This window comes from Gorilla gorilla, chromosome 2 (genome assembly GCF_029281585.2).
Source record: "Gorilla gorilla gorilla isolate KB3781 chromosome 2, NHGRI_mGorGor1-v2.1_pri, whole genome shotgun sequence".
NCBI lineage: Eukaryota > Metazoa > Chordata > Mammalia > Primates > Hominidae > Gorilla > Gorilla gorilla.
The window spans coordinates 63,260,165-63,268,787 of NC_086017.1; the positions used below are offsets into that span (position 1 = coordinate 63,260,165).

The following is an 8,623-nucleotide window of genomic DNA, read 5'->3' on the forward strand; positions in this document are numbered from 1 at the left end:
ACCAGGGAGCTTTGGCATGATAGTCATCTTAAATAAATCAAAACATGATTTAATAAAAATGCCATTTTACAAAACTATAAAACTCTTAGCAGGAAACATAGGTGTAAATCTTCATGACGTTGGAGTAGGCAACAGTTCCTTAAACATGACACCAAAGGCATAAGCAACAAAAGAAAAAACAGGTCAATTAAACTTTATCAAAATAAAAAACTTCTGTGCAGAAAAGGACTATCAAGAAAGCAAGAAGCCTGGGCATGGTGGCTCATCCCTATAATCCCAGCACTTTGGGATCCTGAGGTGAGAGGATCACGTGAAGCCAGGAGTTTGAAACCAGTGTGGGTAACTTAGTGAGACCTCATCTCTGCAAAACATTGTTTTTAAATTTAAAAATTAGCCGGGCATGGTGGTGTGCCTGTAGTCCCAGCTATTCAGGAGGCTGAGGTGGGAGGATCACTTGAGCCTGGGAGGTTGAGGCTGCAGTGAGTCATGATCACACCACCTCTGCACTGCAGCCTGGGGGCCTGGGGACCCTGTCTCAAAAAAAAAAAAAAAAAAAAAAAGACAACTCACAGAATGGGAGAAAACATTTGTAAATAAAATATTTGTAAATCTTATCTCTGATTAGGATCTAGTATCCAAAATATATTTAAACAACTCATAAAAGAATAAAAAGACAACTGCATTTAAAAATGGGCAAAGAATCTGAACAGACATTTCTCCAAAGCAGATATACAGATGGCCAATAAGAACATAAAATGATGCTCAACATCATTAGTCATTAGGGAAATAAATCAAAACCACAGTGAGATACTACTTCACACCCACTGGGATGGCTATGATTAAAAAAAAAGAAACACCAGAAAATAAGTGTTAGCAAGGATGTCAAGAAATTAGAACACTCATAACGTTGCTGGTGGGAAGGCAAAATCCTCAGCAACTTCAGGAAACAGTCTGGGAGTTCCTTATAAGGTTAAACAGTTACCTTATAACCCAGAAATTCCATTCCTAAGTATATACCCAAGACAACCGAAAACATACATTCACACAAGAACTTGTGCATGAATGCTCATAACAGCATTACTCATAACAGCATTACTCATGAATGCTCATAACAGCATTACTCACAATAGTCAAAAGAAGGAAACAACCCAAATGGCCACCAGCTGATGAATGGAGAAACAAAATGTGGCACACAGTGGAATATTATTTATCCATAAAAAGAAACGAAGTACCGATGCATGCTAGAACGTGAATGAACCTTGAAAACATTATGCTAAGCTAGAGAAGCCAGACAGAAAGGGCGGCATACTGTATGATTAAATTTATAGGAAATATCCAGAATAGGCAAATCCAGAGAGACAAAGTAGATTAGTGATTGGCGGGGGATGGGTGGAGGGAGGAATTGGGAGCACCTGCTAACAGGTATAGGGTTTATTCTTGGTGTGATAGAAATGTTCTGCAGTTAGATGGTGGTGATGGTTGTATAACTCCATGAATTTGCCACTGAATTATACATTTCAAAATGTTTAAAATGGTGAAAATTTTATCTCAATAAAATTAGTATTCTACAAGCTTTAAGTGATACATATATTTGAATCATCTAATTTAAATTAAGTTTCTGTGTTCTGTTTTTTTTTAAAGAGATGGGGTCTTGCTGTGTTGCCCAGGCTGCAGTGCAGTGGCACAATCATAGCTCACTGCAGCCTCAAACTCCTGGACTTAAGCAATCTTCCTGCCTCAGCCTCCCAAGTAGCTCAGACTACAGGCATGTGCCACCACACCTGACTAATTTTGAAAAATTTTTTGTAGTGATAGGGTCTCACTATGTTCCCTAGGCTTGTTTCGAAATCCTGGGCTCAAGCTATCCTCCTGCTTCGGCCTCCCAAAGTGTTGGGATTACAGGCGCAAGCCACCGCACACAGCCTTCTGTGTTCTTTATTGCAAGCAAGCTTTGTTTCTTTTTTATATTCTGTCAGGGTTTGATTTTGAGGCAACTCCAGGTTGGGGTTTCGGCATATGCTTGTTAAATTTTCTGTGGTTGTTATACCTCACCTCCTGCCCAGCTAGTTTATAGTCTCACTTTCAGAGGATAGTAAGGAAATCTGGCCATCACTAAAATCATGTCTACCTAATGGCAAAACATTTGGTGAATTTCATTTAAAAAATCAAGCTGCAAAAACTAGACTCTTAGAAGTCAAGATTGTGGTTGCCCTTGGTGGGGGGATGCAGATGATAATAATTTGTAAGGAAACATGAGGGAGGTTTCTGCAGTGCTAGGGATATTCTATTTTTGGATCTGGATGCTGGTTACAGGGGTGTGTTTGATTTGTGAAAATTCATTTTGTGGTACACTTACACAATGTGCACTGTTCTGCATGTTTGTTATACTTCAATACCAAGTTCATAATTCAATTCAACCTCCAGATAGGTATGTATGATATCAACAAATTGGTGTAATTAACTGGGTACCAGAGTTCACTAACTTGGCCTGCTGCCTTAGAGATGACACCCAGCCATGGCCATGGATTCCAAAAGGTTTTGTTTCCATGGACAGCTGCATAGGTCAGAGCTCTGCACCAGGGCCCTGTCATCCTCACCATCTCCTAACAATGGATTTCAACAGCAAGGCCGTGGCTCAGCTGTGCCTCCTATGTATTGGGGCTGCTGGAATGTAAACCCACTGGAGGAGGCGATGCTCTGAGTCAGGAGTAGCACTACCAGGCAGGTGTGCCCCACTCCCTGCTCTGCCACTGGTGCCAGACCCCCAGAAGCTACCATGGAGCTTGCCCTTTCCACCTGGACCCAGAGATGCCATGGTGGGTACCCATGACAAACTGACCCAACTGGTATTCTAGTGGCCTCAGGCCCACAATACTAGATCTAAAGTATTCCATGCTAAATGTATTTCAGCATTAAGGTATTTTTGAATTTTCGAAAGGTGATACATTGCATTTAGTATATGTTATACCATACTGCTAACATGGTCTGGGGTAGCTTTCTGTAATCAGACAGTGATGAATTTTTCCACTAAAGGGAATGAAGACTACAAATAGTCTCATTTCAATTCAGTCCAATGTGTGCTACCAAATGAGTTTGTGTCAAACTTCAAAAAGTTTTTTAGGCTGGGTGCAGTGGGTCATGCCTGTAATCCCAGCACTTTGGGAGGTTGAGGTGGGACGATTGCTTGAGTCCAGGACTTCAAGACCAGCCTGGGCAACATGGTGAAACCCGATCTCTACAAAAAAATACAAAAAAAATTAGCCAGATGTGATGGCATGTGCTCGTAGTCCTAGCTACTTGGGAGGCTGAGGTGGGAGGATCACCTGAGCCCAGGAGGTCAAGTCTGCAGTGAACTGTGATTGTACCACTGCACTCCAGCCTGAGTGACAGGGCAAAACTTTGTCTCAAAAAAAAGTTTTTTGGTATTCAGAGTTTGGGGATTTTGGAATTGCTAATGAGAGAGAACATGAGTCTGTCTCAGTTAATTTCACCACTAAATAAATGAGTTTCAGTTCTTTCTCGACAGAGGTTCATGGGCAGAGGTGCTGAGTGGCACCTCTGGGGAAAGGTTTACTATGGGGAGGAATTTCACAATTAGCTCAGGTTCTGGCTATGCCTCTAGGTCGGTTAACGTAGGTGGATGAGTGGCAAGATGATAACCTTGAAGGGACAGAGATGCCTGGGTTGCACAATCCTTTTTTGGATTCTACTCTCTTCTGTAGCACCTGCTAAGCTGTCAATGCTTGTTAACATTTCATTGATTTCTGTAGCACATTAGGGCCTTCCTGGAGTGTTCAACCATAGCCAAGTTTATAATGTAAAATTTCTGGAGGCTAATATTTATCTAAATTAAGTTAATTATAGGGACGATAAAGCTCACTGAGACATGTGTTTTGAAGAGATTAGAGTTGAATTTCCTAAACAAGAAGCAAGGGAAACCTTTCCTAGAAAATCGATTTGCCATCCTTCATGCTGATCATTTATGGGACATAAGTTTACTGTGGGAATGGCTTCTAAATGCCTCTGTTCAGAACCCTCTATTGGAGTGAGAGGGGAATAAAGAGACAAATCTCAGTTCACACTGGGAAAGTGTTCCCCTGCAGTCCGAATCATAAATCTTGGTGTAAACTCTTTAAAAGGAGCAGTAAAGAAGGTGATGGTAAGAGCTCATATATGTGTGTCTAGGGATGAAAGATGGTAGCCAAAGGGTGGGGATACTTTGTAAGCTGATTTCCAGTTGTAGTTGATAATTACATTTTACTGTGTTGTCATTTTTTTGTTTTTTTTTTTGAGACAGAGTCTTGCTTTGTCGCCCAGGCTGGAGTGCGGTGGCGCGATCTCAGCTCACTGCAACCTCTGCCTCCCGGGTTCAAGCTATTCTCTTGCTTCAGCCTGCCGAGTAGCTGGGAGTACAGGCGCCCACTACCACACCTGGCTAATTTTTGTATTTTTAGTAGGGACGGAGTTTCACCATGTTGGCCAGGTTGGTCTTGAATTCCTGACCTCAAGTGATCCACCTGCCTCAGCCTCCCAAAGTGCTGGGATTACAGGCATGAGCCACCATGCCCAGCCTGTGTTGTCATTTTTATGGGTTGTGACAACCTCAGAAATCTTCCTGCCTTCCCCTTGTCACCACCACCATCTTCTTCCTATCATTAAATTTCATTTTGATTCATTTAATAGATGTTTACTGCATAATTTTCATGGTGCTGAAGGTGCCACAAAAATGGTAGGTGTTAGAGAAATGAAACTATTAAGACCTGGTCTTTGCTCTTTGTATCAGTCCGTTCTTGCACCACTATAAGGAAATACCTGAGACTGGGTAATTTGTAAAGAAAAGAGGTTTAATTGGCTCATGGTTCTGCAGGCTGTATAGGAAGCATGATGCTGGCATCTGCTTGGTTTTTGGGGAGATCTCAGGAAACTTACAATCATGGCAGAAGGCAAAGGAGAAGTCAACACTTCACATGGCTAGAACAGGAGAAAGAGAAAGCAGGAAGAGGAGGTGCTGCACACTTTTAAATGACCAGATCTCATGAGAACTCACTATCACGAGAACAGCACCAAGAGGAAAATCCACCTGATCCAATCACCTCCAACACTGGGAATTACAATTGACATGAGATTTGGGCAGGGACACCCATCCAAACCATTTCCTCTCTAAAGTTTATAGTCTGGTGAAGTAGACAAATACATTCAGTAGTTGTGTATGTACAGTGAGGTAAGTTTCTAAATCTTGGGATAGAAGTATTCATAAAGTATTATGGGAGCAGAGAGGGGATATCCAAATCAGCCCGAGTTAGAAGTAGGGAGAGCTTCTAATGAAAAATAATGCTGCTTCTTTTTTATTTTGAGATGGAGTCTCACTCTGTTGCCCAGACTGGAGTGCAATGGTGCGATCTTGGCTCACAGCAACCTCCGCTTCCTGGGTTCAAGCACTTCTCCTGCCTCAACCTCCTGAGTGGCTGGGATTATAGGCACCTGCCACTATGCCCATCTAATTTTTGTATTTTTACTAGACATGGGGTTTTGCCATGTTGACCAGGCTGGTCTTGAACTCCTGACCTCAGGTGATCTGCCGCCTTGGCCTCCCAAATTGCTGGGATTACAGGTGTGAGTCATTGCACCCAGCGAAAATGATGCTTTTGAATTGACTTTTATCTTGTTGCCTAACATTTTAAAAAATTTAAATAAAATGCACAGATTGTGATATAGCTCAATGAATTTTGACAAATGTATACATCCATATTGACACCACCTTAATGGAGATATAAATCATAATCATTTTCATCAATACAGAAAGTTCCTTTGTGCTTCTTTCCAGCCAGTATCGCACCCCCAGCCACCTCCTCAGTGGCCACCAGATGAATTGCCTTTGGCCCGGGCATTTACAATTGGAAGGAGTGGTGGAAGGGCAGGTCCATGGAGGGAGCAGTGTACAAAGGCATGGATGTGTGAGAGACTGTGGCACGTGTGAGAGACCTCCAGCCCTCTGATCTCATCTTGTTGGGCTGTGGGCAAGTCGTCTTTGTTAAATGAATGTTTGACAGAGATGAGGCTAAGTGCCAGGTCACCAAGGGATGGGACATCAAGCAACTTGACTTTCATCCTGTAAGACAAAGCGGGCCATGGAAGGGTTTCAGGCAGGGTAGTGGTCTTCATGGTATACTAAGACGTTGATTTAATTAATTAATTAATTATTTTAGAGACAGGGTCTTGCTCTGTCACCCAATCTGGAGTGCAGTGGTGCAATCATAGTTCACTGAAGTCTTTAACTCCTAAGGCTCAAGTGATTCTCCCACCTTAGCCTCCCAAGTAGCTCGGACTACAGGTGTGCACCATCATGCTCAGCTTAAATGACCTTTTAAGCAGAGAAAACTTAAATGTCTCACTTGTTCTATGAACTATATAAAATTATCAGAAAGGTGCTTAAATTGTGATAATTTTTTTTCTGGTTAAGCTGTGACTCCAGACAGGATCTACAGAGGAGTTTTACAATCTCGTCTCTGGGTTTTATGGAGAATTACTTTAGCTTTCTGTGTTAGTCTCTTAAAGAACTATGAACTTGCATTTTAAAGTTCAAATGGTTAAAACATTTTGAGGGCAAAGTTCTATTTTATTGGTAGGAAACTGTTAAATTCATTCTTCTGTAAAAGATAGTAATCAGTCCTTTTATGTGAGGAGGGACAAATATTTAATTAAAAAATACTGCTTGACATCAAACAATTGATCAAATATTTCAATGAAGACAGAGTTTTATGCTCAGTGATAGTGTTGGATGACGTCTGCATTTAAAATGCTCTTTCATATTAATTCAATATGTCATTGATCTCTGTCTTTGATTTACACAAAGGAGTCAGAGATGATTCTTTTCTGTAGGGAGAATCTCAAAAGCAGAATCTGAACTGACACTACAGAAGAAATGAAATAAGACTCATTAGGACTTTTTGAGAGAGTGTTGTTTGGTGCAGTGTCTTCTGACTGAATTGATAGTTCATTTGCTTTTGAGATATAAAAGGGAAAAACAGTTACCTGAAAGAAACTTCCAGTCTCTGGAGCAAGGTGGCCTACCTTTGGAAGTTCGTAGACTGGTTGGTTTTGGGAATTGCTTCTGTCACCTTTCACCAAAGGAAACATTAGAATGCAAATTTGTTTTTAAAATTACATTGTTTTTCATACTTTGAAAAGTGAACTTGGATGAGTAACACTGGGTCTCAGTATTTTTATGCAAAAATTAAGGGGGTATAGACAATGAAAGCAACCCAGAAAGACATATTGAAAAAGAACAGTTAAATACAGTGACATACTATCTGAAAAGAACTAAAAGACGTTAAGAAAACAGTAAAAGACATGAAAGAGCATTATTCATCAGAATTAGAAAATCTTACAAATAGGGTGACAGAATTCAAGAAATAACTAGAAATGAAAAGAAAAGAAAATCATTTAAAAAATGACAATCAAACCAGAAGAAACTCTAGAGCAAATAGACACAAGAGAAGGCAAAAAGAAATATAAGTTCAAAGAAATGAAGAAACAAAAAACATTGAAGAAAAGTGACAAATATAGATCAGAAAGATCTGAAATATGGATAGTTAGAGTCCCTGAAGCGAAAGAAGACCAAAGAAAGGGAACAAAATGAGTACTACAACTGAAAGTCAAGAAAACTTGCCTGGCTGGGGCAATGGCTCACATCTGTAATCCCAGCACTTTTGGAGGCTGAGGCACGAGACAAGTGCATCACTTGAGCCCAGGAGTTTGAGACCAGCTTGGGCAATATAGTGAGACCCTGTCTCTACAAAAAATTTAAAAATTAAAAAAAAAAATTACCCGGGCGTGGTGGTGTGTGCCTGTAGCCCCATCTACTCAGGAGGCTGAGGTGGGAGGATGGCTTGAGCCTGGGAGGTCGAGGCTGCAGTGAGCGAAGATTGCACCACTGCAATCCAGCCTGAGCAACAGAGCCAGACCCTGTCTCAAAAAGAAAGAAAGAAAAAGAAAAAAATACTTTCCTGAAATATTTCCGGAGGTATTTTGAAATACAGATTGAAAAAGCACACCATGTACCTAAACATATTGACCCAGGGCTATTCTAGAAAATATTCTAGGACATGTTCTAGAAAAATTATTGGACTTTAAAGGAAAATAAGCATTTCTTTTCTTTAGCAATATTATTTGGCTTTCAAAAAATTTCTATAAGCATTTAGACACAAATAGCATGTGACTTATGAAGAAAAGAAGATTAGATTATTATCAGACTTTTTGACAGAATAGCTTTGTGCCAAAATAAAATGGGGTAACATGCTTAAGATACCCAAGGATATCAAGTGTGAGGGAAAGACCTTCTATCCAGTGAGATTGACACAAACTGTGATCAACATGCAAGAACTCAGGAACTGTTGTTCTCATGGGCTTTTATTAAAGCATCTACTCGAGATCAAGGCCACCAAAACAATTAGAGAAACATTGACACAAGAACTGCTGGTGAGCATGAAATACATGGATGCTTATAGAACTAAGACTAAATGAGAGTTAAAAGAGGAAATTATTATATGTACAGTTTTTACAGCCTGTCTAGATAGATCTACCATGACCATTAAAAAGGGGGAGAGAATGAAGTTAGCCTGAG

General features: G+C 40.5%; 1 non-coding gene across 1 annotated transcript; it reads right to left on the minus strand.

Annotated features, from left to right (window-relative positions):
- Positions 1–6,458: 6,458 nt before the first annotated feature.
- On the minus strand, positions 6,459–6,582 carry LOC115934200 (small nucleolar RNA SNORA26). Its single transcript, XR_004070022.1, has one exon. It is a non-coding gene; the product is annotated as a small nucleolar RNA SNORA26 (small nucleolar RNA).
- Between the last annotated feature and the right edge of the window lie 2,041 nt (positions 6,583–8,623).